Raw genomic sequence first — 24,601 nt, forward strand, 5'->3', positions numbered from 1 at the left:
AACTCTCATTAAAAGCTTAAATAATTTTGATTTCACTTTAAAGCAATAAATTCATGAAATCTTGGGTTTGAAGTGATGTTTTTCTATTTTCCTAATACATATTAAATAACTAAACAGCTTATTAGAATATTTTTAAAAGTTCAACCATGTGGTTTGTAAAGTAACTGTCAATAGTCATTAGTTTATGGACCTCAATAGATACAAACCTAAACAATTAATTTATGAAGAGGCAGTAGTAGACTTTGAATTACTTTTATAGGAAATTGGAACTTATCATTTAGTAATAAGCAGCCTCCACCGAAACTGACAGAACAAACAAACAAAAAGAAGAATCAGCAACCATTACAGAAAATTTCTAATATACCACTCTCCATGATTGATAGAAACAAGCAACAAAACTCAGCAGAGTCATAGAAATTTGAACAACACAATATAAAAACTCTAATTTTATGGGTATATAAAAAACACGCATCTACAACTGCACAAGAAGCATGGCGCATGACAACTGCCCCAGGGAATCCCTGCTGGCTCGGACTGTAAAGCATCTGCCTGCAATACAGGAGATGCCGAGTCGGTCCCTGGGCGGGGAAGATCCCCTGGAGGAGGAAACGGCAACCCACTCCAGCATTCTTGCCTGGAGAATTCTATGGACAGAGAGGCCTGGGAGGGTACAGTCTGTGGGGGTCACAAAAAGTAGTACACAACTGAGCGACTGACACAACAACACAACTGCACAATAGGCATCCTTTAAAAACACCCCTGAAGCATTTTCACAAACTTTAACTATACACCGGGCCCACATATGTCTTAACTCCTTTCAGAGGATAGAAATCACATAGAGCATGTGCCTTGACACATAGCAATTAAGTAAGAAATCAATTAACAAAGTATATTACCGTGTTTTAAGGCACCATTAAAAACGGTGAAGCATTCTAAAGAAACTGGTAAATGATTTAAACAGAAGACAATGTTTTCCCTAGACATAGCTGATATTCAGCTGCTATCCACCTATTATTTTTGTCTGACATCTACTCTGTTCATTGTATTCTTCCTGACTGCTCAGTGTCTGAGTCAAGCTGGTTGTCAATAATCTGAGTATTGCCCCATTTTTACAAATCAGCAATGGAAAAAAATCCTTTTGGCTATGGCAGAAGGTTGTGTTAAAAAGCCAACTGGCAAAACTCATTCTTGGAATGATCCTAAGCCCCGAAGGAGTCTATATATTCCTATAAATAATAGTTAACATTTATTTAACTGTACAATGTAGGTATCATTTAATCTTTAAAATAGCCTTATGAAGGTGGCATTGTAATTATTCCCATAGGATTTCTTAAACCTCTCTGAGGAAACTGAAGCTCAGAAAGGTTTAAGAATTCGGCCAAGGTTATATAGTTAGGAAATATTGAGTTGTCAGTCAGCCTGTCTGGCCTCCTGAATATGTATTATTATTTTTTGTGCCTGCTTTGAGAGACAAGCAAAAAAGTGAACAGAGTTTAGCAGTGGTAAATTGGCCTGGGGGTAGTTAGCAATGGGTTAAGAGAAGCCTAGAGGAAGTTATGTTCTATTTTCCCTCTGTCATTTAAACCTTATTTTTCTAGGAGTATGTTGTAAATTTTTAAAGAGATATGTTAACTAAAATGAGAGAGCAGTAATTCAGGCTAATTCCAACGGTCTGTCCTTGTGACAGTCTCTAGAGCAGAGAAAATGACCAGGAGGGAGCTCTGCCCAGTGAGTCAAGGGTTCAGGAATACTGGTGTGGCTTTGTGAAAAGAAAGCCCTCATCTGTATTATAAATGCTTTGTATTTCCTTAACACCTATTCTGAGTTGCCCCATAGGCTGAATAAATGGCTTCTGTATCCTCAAAGCACCCTGTGAGTTCCTTGGTGTGGGCTGGGAGGGTGTGGGGTTGAGTGGTGATAGCCCAAGCTTTGCTCTTTACCCACACTTAAGGCTTCTAGCCCCTGGAGGGAAATCATTTCAAGTCCATGTGCCTCTGATCACCATCAACTGAAAGCATCCTCATCTTCATAATAATAATTTTTCAGTCTCCAAGGGATTCTATTAATTAGCCTAAATTTTTGAAGTGCTTGAGAATATGAAGTACTGAATGGGAAGTTTCACCCCTATGGTCAAGCTGGGAGTCTGAGGAGAGCAGAGGTTAGGTGACAAGCCATCAGTCATAGGAGGAGGCTGAGAGCAGAACAGAATGGCTGCTGTCCTGGTGCTGTGCGCCCTCCTGTAACCACACCAGACCACGCTCCCTGCCTCCAGTAATTAGAAATTACTTCAGCACATAAACAGGCACTTTATAATGTTTTCTTTTTACAACGGACAGCACGCGTCTCCTTTCTACTAGGAGAGGGGAACCAGTTTTGGCTTCCCACTGTCCCTACCTCCTTTATAGCCCAGACTCATATGCACGCACACACAGGGAAAGCGGCAGTCACGTGGGAATATTTGCTCTGAACATGGTCCCCTTCCAGTGGCTCTGGCTCAGAAGAAGCTGGTAACATGGCCTCCTTCAACATAAATGCCTGGCAGCTCTGGATGACCCTGAGTTCTCAGCCACCAGCCACAGAACTGCCTCTTCTTCTCTTTCCCATTCTTTCATCCACAAGGTTAAGAAAGTTTCTTCATAGAAAGTCTCATTGACATGAACACTCTTGCTCAGAACACCCTTACCGTATACCACTCCATCCGGTGGTGAGTGATAACAACTCTGTTTGTGTTTAATTAGCTCTTGGTTTATGGGCAGTTTGTGTTGAGGGTGTGGCTGTTTTAGTTGGTTACGCAGTTGGCAGAAATATATGTGTATTGATGTGGGTCCTCGGTAAATGCCCTCTCAACACTCTGGTCTGAAAGCTCAACAGTCCTTTATTCCACTACCAATGGTGGCAAACTGTTAGAACTTTTACACTTTAATTTCATTCAATAAGACTGGAGTGCTAATGCTTGCTCTCCATCTCTAAATACCTGGCTGGGCAAACGCCCTTCTTGCTTATCACTAGGCAGAACTTAGGGATGAGTCACTGTTGCTGCTCTGTGTCACAGCACTGGAGACTACTCACCAGCAGCTGGCTAGGTGCCCTGACCCCAAGTGTCATCTGCTTATTTCTTGGATGTTTATTTCTCTTATTTTTAAAATCATGTCCCTCATAGCATCCATGTCATGACTTATATTCATGAAAATGTCTAAAATAGAAGCATGATTATAAAGTAGTGGATTCTTTTTTTTAAACAAACATTACAGGATGTACTCATCTAAATGTGTGTTGTTCCTTTCCAAGTAATCACCTCTGAGAGGTGGACACATATTCCCCAAATGGAAATATTATGTAACATATTTGAGAAACTCTTCTTTGGAATTACCTAAGGCATAGTATGTAAACACAAAACAAGATGAATATTTTCTTAATTTAAAACTAATACTTATTCATAATGAAAGCTTTGGTTTTCATCTTTTTATTGTTTTGTGAATTTTTACTTATAGTTCTAAAACTCAGAGATAAGCCTGATTACCATATTCCTTTCCAGTCTGTTTTTCCTAAGTTGTGGCCTAATGAATAGTAATGAATTTTCATTCTCTGAGGGTAATTTTGAGCTTTGAAATCTAGTTACATTTCACTGAATTCAGTGACTATTTATTGAGTGATTCTACATGCAAGGAACTAAGTGGAATAAAAAGATTAACAAGGTATGCTCAAATTGACTTTTTAAAGAAGACATTAATGGTTCAGAAGGCGATGCCAATCAGAATTACAAAAATATATTTTGAACAGTTACGACATCATTGCAATAGGTGTGTCGTCTCCCAAGAGGACACATTGACAGGGACAGTACAAATAGTTGTGCAACGCCTGGAATGTTAAAAAAAATGAACACGGCCCACATGGGGTATGCTGAATAAAACAGTTAGAGGTAACCAGGAGCAGTTACCACATTTCAGAGCTAGAGACAGTCTGGTAAGGTGAAGAATAGGTTAGATGGCTCTAAATGCCAGTTGGCCTGTGACAGTCCTGGTTGACACCTGTGGTCTTGATGGTATTAGTAACAGTGTCCCCTTTCCTCCCTGAACACTAGCTTTGGAGGATGAACTGATGACCACTCTAAAAACAGAGATGTTTGCTTCTGGTACCATCCCCCATGTCTCCTCATCCCCAAGGGCAACACTCTATTTAGTTTAGTTAGTTAGACCTGTTGTTTACCCTAAACAATAAGCCAATTTCTTGGTCTTTCTTCTTCCTTTGCCTCCATCAATTAAAACTTACATGTGCTAACTTACATATCCTTAAGAAATACTCAGAACTAATAAACAACGAAATAATATTCAATCTCAACTTCTTATCAAAGAAAAGCAGGTGAAAACAATGATTTACCAATAATTAATAATGACAGTAAGAGAGTAGTGAGATGGGTACTTTGTGAGAGGATGAAATTATTAAAGTTCTGAAAGGTAATTTGGTCATAGGGCTCACATTATGTGGTAGTTAAGACCGTGGAATTCTCAGTTTCATAGCTTACCCATGGTACAACCCTGGGGAGTTCTTTTTCCTTTTAGTGTCCCAACTTTCTCATCAGTAAAATGGAAGATAATAATCAAATTTCCCTGATAGGATAGTTTAAGGATTAAATACTGTCATACCTATTGCATCCTGTTACATCCCATATACACACAGGAGGTCACTCCTGATGAGTAGAATGATCATTTAACAAAAAGTTTTGAAACAACATTGAAAAATAGCAACATTATCTATGTATTCACGTATTTAACAAATGGAGTTTGAAGACCAATAATAAATCAGACACTATTCTCAACATAAAAGGATATCAGTAATGAAAAAGATGGATTTATTTCCTATACTTTTACTGTCTGAAGGGGTGGAAAAACATTAAATAACTATTTATAGTGAGTAGTAGACTGGTCCTGCATCAAGGAGGCCCACCTTTAGCACAAGGGGTTAGAGAAACGCCCTGCTGAAACAACACATGGATTTTAGAGGGGAAAGTGTATAGAAAGCCCAGATTAATAAAAAGATATCACACCTCTATTTTACAAGGCCATATTCTAGTGTGACTAAGTCAATCTCCAATTGTGAAGATTCTTAATCTATTGCTTCCATATGCACACACAGTCAAATTCTGTGTAGAGATGGGGTGGTCTTTAATTCAGACCGGAGTATGAGTTAGGCACTTGTTCAGCTGATTTTCCAAACTTAAGAATTCATTCCTAGTGTGGAAGCCCAGTCTCCAAGGCTTAGTCTGAGAAAATGATTTCTCTTTTTTTCCCATAATAATCAAACGAGAATATAATTTCTTATATCTTCTTTCAGAAGCTGAGTTGTGCCAAGTGGAGTTCTGAGTAGGCTATCTAAGAGACATAGTCTGTTCATTTCCCCAAGTACTTCTCATTCTTGCCTTGGAATAACAGAATTTCCAGACAGTTTCAGAATTGGTCTTCACCAATTATCACATATTCATTTCTCAAGTTCTTTAATCTTATGCTTTGAGCTTTTATTTAGAGTTATCACCAAAACTAGTCATCCAAAATCTACTTCTTTTTCTCTAAGTAACAGATTTTATTGTGTAATTCAACATTTTTGTTTATTTTGTTAATAGTTAACAGAATATCTGTGTTTTCTTTTTGCTCTGGTCATTGAGAGATTAATATATTTGAAAACAACCATACTTCAAACAGAAACATTTTAAATGAGTGACTAATGTCTAAGAACACATATTTGAGTATCCACATGCCAAGATCCACTTCCTAATTTACTTTAAATATATTGAGGATTTGGTCTACGAAAAGCTTTATATCACTCATGTAAAGCCATACATACCATTCTATTTAGAATTTAGCACTAAAATAATTTGGTCTCTTTTTTAGACCCTGATATACTACTTAGTCTCTGATAAGAATTATGGCCCTGGCTACAAAGGCATTCATAATTAAATGTGAGGCCCAGTCATAGCAATCAATTCATCCTTATGGATGGTACATCTGCATTCTCCTCTTTCTCTGGCCTTGGTTTTCTGTCTTATAAATTTAGCATATTTTGTTAAAAGTCATTCCAAACCTTTGTGATAAAAAGGATGGGTATTATACAAAGAAGGTGGCAGGGGTGGGGGATAAATTGGGAGGTTAAGATTAACATATATATACTACTATTCGCTGCTTAGTCGCTTTAGTTGTGTTGGACTCTGTGCGACCCTATGGACTGTAGCCCGCCAGGTTCCTCTGTCCATGGAATTCTCCAGGCAAGAGTACTGGAGTGGGTTGCCATGCTCTCCTCCAGGGGATTCTCCCAACCCAGGGACTGAACCCGGGTCTCTGACATAGCAAGCAGATTCTTTACCACAGAGCCACCAGGGAAGCCCACATACAGCCTACTATGTATAAAACAGATAATCAACAAGGACCTACTATATAGCACAGGGGACTATATTATGTAATAACTTGTACAAAAATGAAGAACATAGCATCCGGTTCCATTACTTCATGGCAAATAGATGGGGAAACAATAGAAACAGTCACAGACTTTATTTTCTTGGGCTCGAAAATCACTGTGGACAGTGACTGCAGCCATGAAATTAAAAGATGTTTGCTTCTTGGAGTAAAATCTATGACAAACCTAGACAGTGTATCAAAAAGCAGGGATGTTACTTTGCCAACAAAGGTCCATCTAGTCAAAGCTATGGCTTTTCCAGTAGTCATGTACAGATGTGAGAGTTGTACCATAAAGAAGGCTGAGCGCTGAAGAATTGATGCTTCAAATTGTGGTGTTGGAGAAGACTCTTGAAGTCCCTTGGACTGTAAGGAGATCCAACCAGTCAATCTGAAAGGAAATCAGTCCTGAATATTCATTGGAAGGACTGATGCGGAAGCTCCAACACTTTGGCCACCTGATGCAAAGATCCACTCATTGGAAAAGACCCTGATGCTGGGAAGTATTGAAGTCAAGAGGAGAAGGGGATGACAGAGGATGAGATGGGTGGATGGCATCACCTACTCAATGGACATGAGTTTGAGCAACCTTTGGGAGATGGTGAAGGACAGGGAATCCTGGTGTGCTGCAGTCCATGGTATTGCAAAGAGTCGGACGTGACTGAGACTGAACAACAACAACAGCAATGACTTGTAAGGTAAAAGAATCTGAAGAAGAATATATATATATATGTATACACACACACACAGGCTTCTGTGGTGGCTCAGTACTAAAGAGTCTGCCTGTAACGCAGGAGCCATTGGAAACGTGGGTTCAGTCCCTGGGTTGGGAAGATCCCCTGGAGGAGGGCATGGCAACCCACTCCAGTATTCTTGCCTGGAGAATCCCATGGACAAAGGAGGAGTCTGTAGGGCTACAGTCCACAGGGGCACAGAGTCGGACATGACTGAAATGATTTAGCACACACGCAAGCGCATGCACACAAATGCACACACCACACGTGTATATTTAAACCTTTTTTTTTAAAAGATGGGTATAAATAAACAAACTAAATATATAATAGGTTGTTACCACAAATCAATGCTCATAAAGAGACTAAGTACATTCTCGGACAGTTTTAGTTACCATTAAAAAAACTGGTAAGGCATAAATCAGTGACTGAGAAAATGAAACAATAATCTTTGGTGTGTGACGGAAAGAGAGATGTTAGAAACCTGTTAAATTTGCCAGTTTGTTCCCCAAACTCAGGGGGTTCCACAACAAATTTCATAGGTGTGCCCCACAGAGGATGCTGATCTCTAGCCACGTCTTTCGGACCTCTCTGTCCTAGAAGCAGTTGGGGAAGATCCAGAATGAAGACTGAACAAGCTGTACTCATTTCATACACAATGTGTTCTCAGAGCTTGCAACTTAAAAATAGACCTCTGCAGGAAAGAATCCTTAAAGCATGCTGAATCTTGTTTAGGCGTGTCTTGTACTTTTCATCTGTTTAGACACTAGTAGAAATAAAATGAACACCCTAAGGGTGTACAAAAGATAGACATATTTACTAAGCCTTATTAAAAGAGCAGAGGCATAGTGAATCATGGACTGGGGAAGATTTAAACTTTCAGGATTAACGATCATCTTGAAGATTGTCTAGGAATTTGTGGAAGGAAGAAAAGAAGGAAAGGGAATCACATTTGTTAAATACTTATCATGTTTCAGGCCTATGCTAAGTGCTTTAATATATGTCTGCCTTTTAATTATCCATGACAATCATTTTTTAAGATGGACAATGGCATTCACATGCTTTCTTATTAAGAAACAGGAACCTCTACCTACCCCTGTTCCCCATCCTTTTTATTCCTTTTGTTGTTGTAGTATCATTTGCCTTATTGGAAAATAATGGAAACTTGGTTTCCCAGGTGGCTCAATGGTAAAGAATCCACCTGCTAATGCAGGAGATATAGGTTCGAACCTTGGGTCAGGAAGATCCCCTAGAGAAGGAAATGGTAACCCACTCCAGTATTCTTTCCTGGGCAATCCCATGGACAGAGGAGCCTGGTGGGCCACAATCCATGGGGTTGCAGAAAAGAGTTGGACATGACTTAGTGACAGCAAGCAACGACAACAACAGAAACTTGAGTCATAAGCTCTAAGCATTTGTGATACATAATCTAACTTTAATTATAATTTTACAATAAATTTAAGAAATAAATGCTTCTCAATGTTAATTAATAGGGAGGCTCTTGTGAGGAAAATATTGACAGTTTAGTATTTTAAAAAATCCTTCAATCAATGTTAGAGATATTGGCTCTATGATACATTGGTTCCAGCAGATCAATTCTGGGGAATGGGTGCAATTTGACACCATGAGAAATAAGACAAGGACAAAGACTGGATCTTTTGGGACCACCTTTCATCAAAGATAAAATCTGGATTATGGCTTGAAACTAGCAACCACATTAAGTCAAATATTTGTGTTAGCTACTTCTCTTTTCTCTTGTCTATTATAAAATCTCTACCTCCTTTTATTTATCTATGTATCCACCCATCCATATCATGAATAATTAAGTAATGTTTTTCTCCTCCTGAAATTTACTTGGTAGAAAAGCCCATAAAAGGTAAAAAGTGTTTTATACCACTCTCACTCAAATTCCAAGTGCCATTTCATAGTTGTCTGTTTTCAAAGATGTGAAAATTTGTTCATAGTGTATGCCAGGCAAATACCCTTTATATAATCATAGAAATTATAACATCTGAGAAATTATAGGAATTATAGAAATCATAGGAATTATAACATCTGAGAAAAAGAAGGGAGCTCAGATGTATTCTTGCTCAAACTCGTATTAATTTTTCACAAGAAAAGGAACGGAAACTAAGGAGGCAGAAAGGAATCATTAAAAACGAGAGCCCTGGGATTCCAGGGTTTCTTTCACTGTATCATACTATTTTCTTCTCTTGTGGCTCAGTTGGTAGAGAATCTGCCTGCAATGCAGGAGATCTGGGTTTGATCCTTGGGTTGGGAAGATCCCCTGGAGAAGGGAAAAGCTACCCATTTCAGTATTGTGGCCTGGAGAATTCCATAGACTACAGTCCATGGGGTTGCAAAGAGTCGGACACGACTGAGTGACTTTCACTTTTGGCAAAAAACCCTACACATACCAGTGCTTTTACTTATTTCCTAAATTGTACAGTATTATAAATCTTGAAATAATTTCAGAGATCATTTAAGTCCAAATCTTTCATTTAGTGATAGGGACACTAAGCCCTAGAAGGGGCAAATGTCCAAAGGCACATAGCTAATGAGTGGCAGGGTTGGAGCCAGAATCCAGTTTTCTTAACTTTTAGGCCAAATCCTTTTCCATTCCACCAATGAGCACATTAGCTCCATAAAACAGGGAGACTAATGAAGCTGTTTCCAAGCCCAAAATACTGTTAAGAAAAGAATTTAAAAGTGTTATTTCAACAGCACAAACATATCAGTGAGGCCTATAGCAATTGGGGATAAGCAGGGCTAATTTTGCTTATTATGTATCAGTCTGGGATTAGAGGTTCCTGTTGGAATGCGCAGCTCAGCATTAGGATCAAACTTTCTGCTTTATACCAGAGTTACACTGGGTCAAGCTAGACCAGCAACCTTCCTCAAGGTTGTGGATTAAGTCATCAGCTCAAACAGACTAGAACTCAAGGTCTTCTTGGTAAACCTAGATGAAATGATAAAGCAGAAAGTGTTTTATTTTCTGTCTCCTATTTTTGCCCTCTGTATCTTCCCTTTTTTTCCTTTGTTTTAGCATGCCAGCACTGGGATGCATGGAACATGGGTAAGAAAGGAAAACCAGGAACTAGAGGCTTCAGTGAGGTGTTGGTAGCAGGGCAATAGTAAAAAGTCAAGACATATACATGTGTTCGTGGTCAGATTAAAACCTTGAGTCAGAGGCTAGCTAGATATCCAGACAAACAGATTGGCAAGGCACAGGTGAAAAGGCCCAGGGAGATACTTAGGAAGCAAAAGCCAAGAAGAAAAAAGAGGCAAAACAAGGTACATTAGGATAAGTAAATAGATTTCAGTTCAGTTCAGTTCAGTTCAGTCATTCAGTCGTGTTCGACTCTTTGCGACCCCATGAACCGCAGCATGCCAGGCCTCCCTGTTCATCACCAACTCCCGGAGTCCACCCAAACCCATGTCCATTGAGTCGGTGACGACATCCAGCCATCTTATCCTCTGTCGTCCCCTTCTCCTGCCCTCAATCTTTGCCAGCATCAGGGTCTTTTTCAATGAGTCAACTCTTCACATCAGGTGGCCAAGGTATTGGAGTTTCAGCTTTAACATCAGTCCTTCCAATGAACACCCAGGACTGGTCTCCTTTAGGTTAGGACTGGTTGGATCTCTTTGCAGTCCAAGAGACTGTCAAGAGTCTTCTCCAACACCACAGTTCAAGAGACTATTAGAAGTGGTAAAAACCATTGCTTGAGACTCAAACATCATCACCTGTTATTTTATTAGGGCACAAAGAGGGCCTGGTGGTAGTTAACTTGGAGTTTATAGGCAGAACTAGATAACGATTCCTCTTGGCTGAGATAGGGAGTGTGTGGTGGGAGAAAAGGCAATCCAGACGCAAGACATTCAGTGTCCTCACATTCATTCATTCACTGAACATATATTTCCTGAGTGTTTGCTATGTGCTTGGTATAGCACTAGTTTCTTGACATTCATGACTAATGTAACAAAGCCCTTGACCTCTGGAGTCTTTCTTACTAGTAAAGACAATAGATGATAAATGAGTAAAAGTATAATGTGGAATCCAGTATTCATAAGTGCTCTGAAGCAAAAGCAAAGAAAGAGTGGTGATGTGATGGCACTGGTCTAGATGAGATGGTCAGGGAAGGCTTCTTTGAGGTGTCATTTGAGCAGATGCCAGAGTGAAGTGAACAAAAAGCTTCTCAAATGTCCTTCATCAGGTACTTGATGCTCCCAATCATTTCTACTTTCCCTGCACATAACATTTCTAGCCTGTCATCTGTTTGTTATTTTACCTGTTGGGAAAGCCTTGCTCTCTGATCTCTAGGATGATAGACATCTAAACAGACTAGCTCTTCCTTCCATTTGATGACACTCTTCAATCCACCCATTGTGATAGGGACAAGAAATTCCTGGTCCTTCTCTTCCCTATTGATCATTAGATCATGATCATAATTATTACATAAAGGGAACAGGTAGTGGGTAAGTCAAAACAAGGATTGTAAGCCCTTAGAGTTTGCTGTGATGGTTTAGTCACTAAGTCGTGTCTGACTCTGCAACCCCGTGGACTGTAGCCCGCCAGGTTCCTCTGTCCATAGAATTCTCTAGGCAAGAATACTGAAGTGGGTTGCATTCCCTTCTCCAGGGGATCTTCCCGACCCAGGGACTGAACCCTGGTCTCCTGTATTGCAGGTGGAGTCTTTACTGACCGAGCCACCAAATAAATCCAAGGCAGGCTAGGTTTCTGACCTTTATATTGTTCCCGCAACTGTCACGGCTCAGGAAAGAGGAAAAGAACTCTAACAGTTGAGATCTTACCAGAAAAAAAAAAAAAAAAACAAACAAAAATTACTTTGAGTATCTAAAATATGGAGTCTTAGTTCAGGGAGCAGTTGCATGAGTGATGGAGAAGTAGAGAGCCAAACCAAGCCATATGGCCATCATGCGTGAGTTAACGCAAAGTGAAGGAAATGGCAAGCCACTCCAGTATTCTTGTCTGGGAAATCCCATGGACAGGGGAGTCTGCTGGGCTACAGCCCATGGGGCTGCAAAGAGTCAGACACGACTAAGTGACTGAGCACTAGCCATTGCCAGCCCTAGTTTAGAAGGAAGTAGCATTTAACCATGCCTAAAGGTCTGAGATCACCTGACTGGAGCTGGAACCATGGTAGACCTGTGAAAGAGATGGGATAATAGAAGGTGGGGCCATAAAGGAGATGCGGCAGCTGCCAGAGTAACCACCAGAGGCAGAGGCTGGGGAAGGGGAGCACCCCTTGGATTCTCCCTGTACCCCTTGTTGTCTAACTTCCATAGTACTGCCCATGGGCCAAACCCAGGCAGGGATTTGGAAGCCAGGCAAGAAGGCCTGCAGGGGTTATTCCTTCTGCAATATGAAGGAAGAACAGGGGAAGGGTAGGGATAGATCCGAGGTCTGGTGGGCCTAGGACTTTTAAAGAGCTGTAAAATACTACGGTTTTTTCCAGTAGTCATGTATGGATGTGAGAGTTCGACTGTGAAGAAAGCTGAGCACCGAAGAATTGATGCTTTTGAACTGGTGTGTTGGAGAAGACTCTTGAGAGTCCCTTGGACTGCAAGGAGATCCAACCAGTCCATTCTAAAGGAGATCAGTCCTGGGTGTTCTTTGGAAGAAATGATGCTAAAGCTGAAACTCCAATACTTTGGCCACCTGATGCGAAGAGCTGACTCATTGGAAAAGACTCTGATGTTGGGAGGGATTGGGGGCAGGAGGAGAAGGGGACGGCAGAAGATGAGATGGCTGGATGGCATCATCAACTCGTTGGATGTGAGCTTGAGTGAACTCCAGGAGTTGGTGATGGACAGGGAGGCCTGGCATGCTGCAATTCATGGGGTCACAAAGAGTCAGACATGACTGAATGACTGAACTGAATTGAACTGAACTGAACTGAAAATGTACTTAAATGTTCTTAAGTACCTACTTGGGCCAGGTGTTGTGTTAGAATCTCTCACAAACATATTCTTCTTAAATTATCACAAAAGTTCTTTTTGAAGGTAGGAATGATTATTACCCTTTTAAAGATGAAAAAAAAAAAAAAAAAAAAAACAACAACCCAGGACCACAGGGCTTGTGGAATTTTTTGTGGTCAGACACTAAGTATGGTCAAGTCCAGATTCAAATTGACCTGTGCCTGTTTATTAACCTCTTGCTTTTGCACTGTATTCTTGACCCTTGGAACCCGGAGGTTGTGGGGAGGGAGAGAAGGCACATCTCCGTCCTAACTACTCACTCTGAATTTTCACCTCCCCTGTGGCAGCCAGGTTAATTCTGAGTAATAGTCAGAGCCTCTGTACTCCATTCTAACACTTGAGTGCATGAAAATATAATATTTGACTTATGTAGAATTTCATTTCAGATAAAATTATTGAGGCTGGAAAAATGACCACATTAATCTATCTTCCTTGAGTAGATTTAAATACTAAATGCTTTCCTTTTCTGTACTGCAGAAGTGAGCATAGATGCCAATGACCACATTTTCAGAGACCAAGACTGATATTGAAGGTGGTGTGTTTAAGAGAAGGTTTGTTTGCTCTGGGCAATGAGGTAAGAGACTAAAAGAGTGAGGGTGGGGCCTTTCCTCCTTAGGTCTCAGGTGGAGCTTCTAGGTTGACAGCAAAATCCTCCTTTCATTTATAAATGGACTTTGTTTGCTCTGGCAGCATCTGAGAGGATAAATATGGGATCCCACAGAAGCCACAATGTTATTTTTGCAGTGTCTTTTCTCATTATAACTTCAAGTCTCTTCTTTCTCCACCTCCCCAACCTCTTTTTTTTGGGGGGAGGGGAGGTTTGTTTCTCATGTATGGATGCATGCATGTGTATGATATGTGTCTATGAACACACATAGCACTAGAAGTTCTAAAGAAGAACCCAAAGTGCAAAAGCAGACCCTTTAGATAATCTTTATCTGACATAAAGATGTCTCCAGCATTACTTTTCTGACATTTTCCCCCTAGGTAAGATTGTCCCCAAATGTGGTTCAAATGTGGTCAGATTCTATCTTGCAAAAACATGAGACTCTGAAGAACATACAAATTAAATAATGACTAAGTGATGTTCGTTAAATATACTTATTTTAAAAGACACTTGACAGCAAGAGTCATTTTGGTAATTCTAAGAGGCATATTAATTTTTACCCTGAGAGATATCAGAATGTAATTAATATCTGGGTAAAGAAGCTTATCCACAGTTAAAGTTTAAGGCGAAATCCAAACTGATTAAGACATGTTGTAGGTATTCTTCCCTGGTAAAGAGAGTAATGTCACCTCCACCTAGCCTCCCCCACCCCACTCTGCCAAAGTGTCTATATCTTTATCCCTACAATACCGTGAACGTGTTGGGTTGCAAGGCAAAGGGAAATTAAATTGATGGATTTAAGATTGCGAATCAGCTGACCTTAAAATAGGATGATTATTTTAGATTATACAAAAAAGGTCTTAATGACCCAGTTAACCAAGATTGTGTGGTCACTCACCTAGAGCCGGATATCCTGGAGTATGAAGTTAGGTGGGCCTCAGGAAGCATCACTATAAACAAAGCTAGTGGAGGTGATGGAATTTCAGCTGAGCTATTTAAAATTCTAAAAGATGATGCTGTTCAAGTGTTTCACTCAAAATATCAGCAAATTTGGAAAACTCAGCAGTGACCACAAGACTGGAAAAGGTCAGTTTTTGTTCCAATCACAAAGAAGGCCAATGCCAATAAATGTTCAAGCTACTGTATAAATGTACTAATTTTATATGTTAGCAAGGTTATGCTCAAAATCCTTCAAGCTAGGCTTCAGCAGTATGTGAAGTGAGAACTTCCATACGTACAAGTTGGGTTTAGAAAAGGCAGAGGAACCAGAGATCAAATTGCCAACATTTGTTGGATCATAGACAAAGCAACAGAATTCCAGAAAATCATCTACTTCTGCTTCATTGAGTATGCTAAAGCCCTGTGGATTACAACAAACTGGAAAATTCTTAAAGAGATGGGAATACCAGCCACCTTACCTGCCTCCTGAGAAACCTGTATGTGGGTCAAAAAGCAACAGCTAGAACTGGATATGGAACAACTGACTGCTTCAAAATTGAGAGAGGAGTACGACAAGGCTGTATATTGTCACCTTGCTTATTTATCTTCCGTGCAGAGCTGTTGAAGTTGCTCAGTTGTGTCCGACTCTGGGACTCCATGAACTGCAGCACACCAGGGTTCCCTGTCCTTCACCATCTCCCAGAGTTTGCTCAAACTCATGTCCACTGAGTCAGTGATGCCGTCCAACCATCTCATCCTCTGTCATCGCCTTCTCCTCCTGCCTTCAATCTTTCCCAGCATCAGGGTTTTTTCCAATAGGTCAGCTCTTTGCATCAGGTGGCCAAATTATTGGAGCGTCAGCTTCAGCATCAGTCCTTCAAATGAATATTCAGGATTGATTTCCTTTGGGATTGACTGGCACTATGCAGAGTACACCATGTGAAATGCCAGGCTGGATGAATCCCAAGCTTTAATCAAGATCTGGGGAAACATCAATAGCCTTACATATGAAGATGATGACACCTTAATGGCAGCAAGTGAAGAAGAACTAAAGAGCCTCTTGATGAGGGTGAAAGAGGAGAGTGAAAAAGCTGGTTTGAAAATCAGCATTATAAACCCAAGATCATGGCTTCTGGCCCCATTACTTCATGGCACAAAGAAGGGAAAAAAGTGGAAGCAGTGACAGATTTTATTTTCTTGAACTTTAAAATCACTGATGACAGTGACTGCAGCAATGAAATGAAAAGATGCTTGCTCTTTGGAAGGAAAGCTATGACAAACCTAGACAGTGTATTAAAAAGCAGAGACATCACTTTGCTGACAAAGGTCCATTGAGTCAAATCTATGGTTTTTCCAGTAGTCATGTGCAGAGAGCTGGATCATAAAGAAGGCTGAGTGCTGAAGAATTGATGCTTTCAAACTGTGGTGTTGGAGAAGACTCCAGAGAGATCTTGGACTGCAAGGAGATAAAACCAGTCAGTCCTAAAGGAAATCAACCCTGATTACTCATCGGAAGGACTGTTGCTGAAACTAAAGCTCTAATGCTTTGGCCACCTGATGAGAAGAGCCAACTCATTGGAAAAGACCCTGATGCTGGGAAAGATAGAAGGCAAAAGGAGAAGGGAGCAGCAGACTATTGGATGGTTAGATAGCATCGCCAACTTAATGGATATGAATTTGCACAAATTCGAGGAGACAGTGGAGGTCAGAGGAGTGTGGCACACTGTAGTCCATGGGCTGACAAAGAGTCAGACATGACTTAGAAAGTGAACAACAACAACAAATTCTTGATTATCCAGGTGAGCTCCCCTGTAATTATTGGGTCTTTATATGTGGAAGAGGAAGGCAGAAGAATTAGTTTCAAAATAACATAATATGGAGAAGACTCAACTGCCATGAATAGCTTGGAAGACGAAAGGGGGCAACAAGCCAAGGAACATGTATATTCTTTAGAAGCAGCAAAAGGTAAGAAAGCAGATTCTCTTCTAGAGTCTCCAGAAAGAAATATTGACCTGAAGAATTATAAGTAATACATTTATTTTTTAAGCCACTAAGTTTCTGGTAATTCATTACAGCATCCATGGAAAAGTAATATACCTTCTAACTCAAATTATGCCCAAGAACACCCGCAAAAGAAGCTTAAAAATAACAAAGTCAGTGTATTAGTTAGGGTAAGTGATATTAGTTGCTGAAACAACCACAGCAAACTCTAAAAAGTCTCATGACATAATATAATTAAAATTTATTACTTAACCCGAAGAATCTAGACAGATGTTCTGGTCTGGTCATCTTTCATTCTAGCCACTTGAGGTTTGGTCTTTTTCCATCTTGTGGCTTCAACTTTCCTGAAGACCTGAACTCCTTTCCATTCACTGGCAGATGTGGAAGGAGAAAGTGTGTGGAAGATTGTCTTGAAGAGTTCATGATCCTGGTCTGGAAATGGAATATTGCTTTCACCCATAATCTATGGCCAGTATCAGGTTAATGGGCATATGTAATTGCAAGGGAGGTCAGAAAATGCAGTCTAGTGGTGTGTCCTTGAGCCAAAGGAAATCTGGAATTTGACTAACGCATAGCAGTCTCAGCCACAAATGGGCAAGTCTATCTTTTGATAAAATATAAAAATACAGAGGCAAGGTAAAATAATGAACAAATTCTAATATGAAGTAGATTCCATTAAATGATAGTGAAAAATATAATAGATAACAGCTATTAGATCTGGTTTTAAACACTTGCTACCTCATCCAGTCACTGTATGATTTTTGTAATGTCACTTAATGTCTCTTTATTTCAGCTTTCACATCTTAGATACTGAAATAAAAATCTGTCCTATCTCAACTTTTTCTTTTTGTTCCAGCTTTTGCCATTTTTCGGGTTTTTAGTAAGGAAAGACATTCGAAATCGGATTTGTTTGTCTGCATGTACATGTGCATGTCTAGAAAATGGGTTCTACTATTTTTGCTTATTTGCCCAAACTGACTAGTTCAGTTTTGAAGGCATAGTTTCTTTTCATTAGATGTAATCATATGATATACTCATTTTTGTAGCTTAAATATGGTCAAATAATAGCAATTTCATATAGTTCCTTTAATATATTACCTTAAAATAAAATTTTGGCTTCTTTTGTACAACCCCAAATGAATTAGAAGTCTGTTTCTGATTACTGTAAGTTTTCTCTATTATTTTCCATCACAGTATCCAATTTATTTCATTGTCAGAATTTTGCAATATATATATATATATTTGTTTAATGTCTCTAGTTTTGGAAGACTGTAAACTTCATGAGGGCAGATAGTTTACTTCATTCATCACTGTTTATTCAACATCTAGTACAGGATACTGAATTATAAGCTCAACAACTATTTCTAAAAATTGTGTTGCTTCAAAGTTGTGACTCTAATTGAGGTGACAATATCATATAGCTTTCAGATCTCATTGGAAATAAATTTCAATATGTATTTTAGATACTATTTCTCTGTGGTTTTACTCTAATTTTTATAAAGTCCAGAATTACTTCTACCTAATATTGAATGCCAACTGAAAATACGGTACAATTTGAATACCATGAAAAAGTAGTGCCTACACTGTGATAACTGCTTTTTTCTGAATTATTTTGAATAGCTAAAGGCCAAGATCTTTAAGTTCATAATGATTCAATATTATTAGGTGCTGTGTATTTTGGGAAAGGACTTGATAATCACTTAGCTTCTCTTTAACCAAACTATCTCAGACTGGTGTATATCTATTCAATTTCTAATACCTTCCAAGAAGAAGATGCTATGCGTTTTGGAACCACTTCTAATAATACCATGTATTATCCATCATTGTCAGGATTGCCTTCCTTCCTTCAGGATTGTCAATCCCACACCCTTAGGTTTCTTTCTTCTTGTGAAGTGAAAATAGCTAGTGGCTCTTATCTTTTGGGCAGAAAATCATCTTTCTATCATCACTAGTTCTCATTGTCCCATGTTCATGTGGTTTTGAAATGTTTTGAATTAATTTGTAAAAATCCCCATCTCCAGGCAAAACTGGTAACAAAACAACAACCTTGATGTTGGCATGCATGTTCAAACATTGCTCTGACTCAAAGAATTGGAATGCAGTTTACTACTGGGGATAAATTCTGTGAAAATACCTCAACAATCAAAATAAAAGATGAAAAAGAATAGTATCTTTGGGCCCTGCAGAGCATTAGATCTGATGATATCTGGTGCAACTTGCAGATGTGAACATGTCTAAAGGCAACAACATGACCAGAATACAACAGCCCAGAGAGAATTTGTACTTGAAAATGTTCTTGCTCATTTGCTGCAAATCAACAGTCAAAAAGACAAAGATGTTGGCTACATTTTTGACTTATATCAGGTACCTGCTTCTTTTTATTTCAATGAACAAAAAAGTCCATTTTGTTTTCTTTTTAACTTGTGTATTTTCTGGCTGCTGCTGCTACAATGGATGCTGCTGCTTGGCAAGCAAATGTCAAGAGCTAAAGTAAAGAAGGAGCAGAGACCCAGAGGCTTTGCCTATCAATGACTCAGTAGGGCTTATGATAACACAACAGAAGACTGCCTGCCAAACTAATTTTACAAGAGGTGATGATAATGTTTTCTACTATCAGATCCGAAGTCATATAGACATAGAGTGTTTGGTGCAAGGATAAAATCAGGCACGTGGAAGTCCCCTGGGAAATGCAGCTGCAATGGGAATAGTTTGTGGAGCAGCCCTAGTAATGTCTGGGGTTGGGGGGCAGGCTGATACTGCATTTCTTCATGAAGAAACAAGCTTCCTGGTGCATCTTTCTCAAAACACTTCTTTCCATCTTCTGTAACACTTTCTTCTTCTAGGTGATAGGTTCACCTACTGAGTCTGTTTTAATCTATGCTGAATCTTCTACCTCTAGCCTCCTAATTGAAAGGTTTCCCTAGGGCCCCCCTCCTCACCTGTCTCTCACAATCTGTTTACATTTTTTTGATGAACCATGCTCTAGTCTCTAGCTATCACTCCAAACTCAGACCTAAGAGATATGGATTTTAATAGATTATAAGGTTGAATGAACTTCACAGGAACGAGCCACTCCTTTCATCCACCAGAGAACAAATAAAATACATTTAAATACAAATAAAATGCAAATAAAACACAAAACAATCTACACCTCAGGGCAGATATTCTCTATCTTTTATAGAATCCAAATATAAGCACAGTATTTTGTTTATTGGAAATAAAAACAAAGGAAACTTAAACATATCAATAATACCACCCTTCAAAATAGTGCCCTTAGGAACCCATCTACACTATTGGTGGGAATGTAAATTGGTAGAGCTACTATGGAGAACAGTAGGGAGTTTCCTTAAAAAAGCTAAAAATAGAGCTACTGTATGATCCAACAATCCCACTTCTGGGCATATATCCTGAAAAGATGAAAACGCTAATTCAAAAAGACACATGCATTCCAATGTTCACAAAAGCTTTATTACCAATGGCAGAGACATGGAAGCAACCTAAATATCCATTGGTAGATGAGTAAATAAAGAAGATGTGATACACACACACACACACACACACAAAATGTGTTTTAAGAAGTGTTTTGAGAAAGATACACACACACATACTCACACACATGATGGATTATTATACAGCCATTAAAAAGAATGAAATAATGCCCACACAGCAACAAAAACCCAGCACAGACAAATATAAATTAATAAAATTATTTTAAAAATGACCATTCTTGAATTCTTCCTAAATGAGGCAGTTATATTTTATATGAAAATATCTACTCCAGAGAAGGAGAGTTATTTAAAACTTATTTCATATTGTATTTCAATTACAGACAACTAAGAAATACTCATGTATTTATCAAAACCTATTTTTGCCTTTATTATTAATGGAATTGATAATCAGGATTCATTGTCCTCTGAATAATTCTCTTAAGTAAAAAAAAAAAGACTACAGTTACATTGTTCTGCTGTTTCCCTATCTCTAGGTTTAAAAGGCCTACTACTCTAACTTATTTTTCAGGTGTAATTTTGAAACCCTTTTAACAACATTATTTTGACTCTTTCACAAGCTTTGCTTATCTTAAAATAGACCTGGTTTTAGTTAATAGTCTCCAAAGAATTGACATTATTTGTCTTTCCCAAGCTCTTGGTAGCACAATCTAGAAGGCTGGCTAAGGGTTAGGAAATGTGTTATGTCCATAAGCCAATGAGAGAATAATTAGCTAAAACCATAAATTCACAATTGGAGTTTCATTTGTGTTGAATCAAGTAAAATAAAGTAGTATATGGCTTTGCAGAAATAAAACATCTTTGAATTAGAAAGGTGAGGGTGGTGGTGGAAAGGAATGATCAAAGACAGACTCTTGGAAGAATCTAAATGTTTCAAGGACAGACATTCTACTCTTATTCTCACTGATGGAGCAGAGACTCTGAAAAGTTAAGGGGAGACATCAGAACGTGTTTGTGCGCAGATGGGAATGCTCCGGAGCAGAGAGATAATTACAGTTGCAGTGACTGAGGAGGTGAGAGGGAAAGATTTTGACACAGCAATGATACTAAGTTCAATGTAGCTGAAGAGAGGCAGAGTTAGGGTACTGAATGCAGTTTTAATTGGATAGATTTGATGGTGGAAGGCTGACGGTGACTGCTTCTATTATCTCTGTAGATATCATCTCTAAGAATGATGGGAATGTTGGGGGAGTAGGAGATTTGTGGGTAGAGGAAAAAATGTGAGCTAGTATTTTAGAATAGGAAGCTGAATAAATGAGACTTGTGTGATAGGGTTGCCTGTTTGAGGTTAGCAGTCATGAATTTAAAGTGAGCTCAATCAACACATTTGTGTTCTTGAGTAGCCAGGAAAGTCTCAATTTATTTATTTAATTGAGACTTTAATTATTATCATGTGAGAGGTATTTCTCTTTGTCCATTGGCTGTTTGTATAACCTTTGGTCTGGGACAGGGAATGTCCAGGCCCACTGCTGTCTGGAATCATAACTTTGGATGGTATCACAGCTGACAAGTGATAACAGACACAGGAGGAGAGGCCTGGAGGAGAGAGGTGGTTTTCTCCTAGCTGGAGTAGGCTCCCCACAAGCTGAAGATAAGGGGGCTAGAGGGAGGCCAGGTTACAGGTCAAGAAGCAGGAAGGAAAGGTCTTGGGATGAATAGCCGACCCCATCTTACCCTAGACAGCGTGGCTCCATCCTATTGTTGATTCTGGGAGTGAAATGATTTCCCTGGTGACTAGAGGCTGTTTATTCAGTCAGGAGAAAGAAACAAGTATGTTCATGCCATGACAAGTGTACAGTAAGCTTTCCTTAACACCTTCTGCATCGTCACATTCTCCCGGACCTTCTTCCACCCAGCTGCCCCATTTCTGCTCTTTTTCTCCATGACTGCGTGTTTCCTTCTACAGTCAGTCCCACATTTGGGGCCCTTCTCTAAGGCCCTTCCTTGGTTCTGTCCGATGGTCCTCTTACTCTAAGAAAGAAGAAGCATTCTCTTGGTTTTAGCTCCCTCTTAAGTTCTAACCCTGTGTTTCCAAATAGTCTTTGGACGTTTCTAGAGAGATAAACATTAATTTATCAGTTGTTCAAAGTCAAAACCTACACTGTTCCTCCTTTTCAGTTTTCTACACTGAATTATACTGTTCACGAGAGTCCCTTGGACTGCAAGGGGATCAAACCAGTCAATCCTAAAGGGAATCAACCCTAAATATTCACTGGAAGGACTGATGCTGAAGCTCCAATACTTTGGCCACTTGATGTGAAGAGCCGGCTCACTGGAAAAGACCCTCATGCTGGGAAAGATTTAAGGCCAAAACAGAAGAGGGCGGCAGAGGATGAGATGATTAGAGCATCCATCACTGACTCAATGGACATGAATTTGAGCAAACTCAGGGAGATACTGGAGGGCAAAGGAATCTGGTGTGCTGCAGTCCCTGGAGTGGCGAAGAGTCAGACATGACTTAGCAGCTAAACAACAACATCACTCAATTATGGAGCTACCACTCTTACAGTCCTCCAAACTGAGAACTTTGGAACAGTCACGGCTTCGTACTTTCCTTTCTCCATCATGTGCAGTCTGCCCGTAAGTCCTGCCCGTTCCACTTAGGCAATGCCATTTTTCTCCATTCCTTTGCCATTTTCCTCAGACCTATAATATTTCTCTCAAGAACTATTTTATAGCTTCGTAACCTGTCTCCCAAGCTTTTTAGTCTCTCTGCTGTAGGCCTTCACACTATTACTCATGCTACCATTCATGGCATCCCACTGCTGCCAAATCAAGTCCAACCTCCTTAACGTAGCACTTAGGATTTTCAGTTGTCTGTTTAGTCTTTCTAGCCTTATTTTAATTAATATATCTACACTCACCATGTTAGTGGCATGACAGACTGAACTTTTGTCCTGTTCAAAAGTTCTCTTTTCCCCATGTCCTTTCTCTTGCCATTGCTTTCACAATCATTTCTTTCTCCTCTTACAATCCTTCTCCAATTAAACATTCTTGACACCCTAGATAAATTGTGGATGACATCACAATATATAGTTTCTGCCTATAGCTGTAAAATAATTATATAAAATACACAGAATGTGACAAATAAGGTAATTGTCTTAAAAATATCATATAATTACATCAGTCCACAGACAGATGTAATGTTTTCAAGTCAATTATGTTTTAGTTTTTCATTATGGAAGAAATACTAGCATGCTGAATAAAATTTGAGAAATAACAGATAAGAGAGAGAAAGCTATAGCCCATGGACCAGTCAACATAATACAACCACAGTTAGGATTCTGGTAAATTTCTTTTTTCAGATGTTTCTAGTTGAAAACATCATGGCCAGGATTCTACCATGTTCCTAGCACAGTGATGAATGCATCAAGAATTATCCCACTTCGGATGATTTAGATTTGAATTTGTTGGGAACACAAAACGGTGCTTTCTTGTTGCTCTGATATTATTATCTTAACAAAAGGACCAAATCATTTTTGTCCAAAACAACCAAACTAAATCTACAGAATCCATAAAAGATAAATTTGGTCAAACTCTTGAAGGTTTGACTTTCTCACCTTTCTCTTTGAAGACGTTTTGACTGTTGTGCTAGTCTATTAGGGCTGCCATAACAAACCACCACAGGCTTCCTGGCTTAAATGACATTTATTTTCTCACAGGTCTAGAGGCTGAAAGTCCAGGATCAAGGTGTCAGCAAGTTTGGTGTCTTCCTAGGCCTCTCTCCTTTGTAGACAGCTCCCTTTTTGCTGTGTCTCCCCCTGGCCTTCTAGAGTAGGAAATGGCAACCCACTCCAGTATTCTTGCTTAGAAGTCGCAAAGAGCTGGACATGATTGAGCACACACATTCTCTCTCTCTCTCTCACACACACACACACACCCCGGCCTTTCCTCTGTGCGTATCCCTGGTGTCTCTTCTTATAAGGACATAGGTCATTTTGGATTAGGGCCCCAGTCTTATGATCTCATTTAATGATGCTTTTGACCTGTGGTGTTGGAGAAGACTCTTGAGAGTCCCTTGGACTGCAAGGAGATCCAAGCAGTCCATTCTGAAGGAGATCAGCCCTGGGATTTCTTTGGAAGGACTGATGCTAAAGCTGAAACTCCAGTACTTTGGCCACCTCATGCGAGGAGTTGACTCATTGGAAAAGACTCTGATGCTGGGAGGAATTGGGGGCAGGAGGAGAAGGGGACGACAGCAGATGAGATGGCTGGATGGCATCACGGACTCGATGGACGTGAATCTGAGTGAACTCTGGGAGTTGGTGATGGACAGGGAGGCCTGGCGTGCTGCAATTCATGGGGTCGCAAAGAGTCGGATGTGACTGAGTGACTGAACTGACTGATTGACTGAATCTTAATTCCCTCCTTAAA

Source organism: Oryx dammah, unplaced genomic scaffold, assembly GCF_014754425.2.
Source record: "Oryx dammah isolate SB20612 unplaced genomic scaffold, SCBI_Odam_1.1 HiC_scaffold_20, whole genome shotgun sequence".
In the NCBI taxonomy this organism is placed as follows: Eukaryota; Metazoa; Chordata; class Mammalia; order Artiodactyla; family Bovidae; genus Oryx; species Oryx dammah.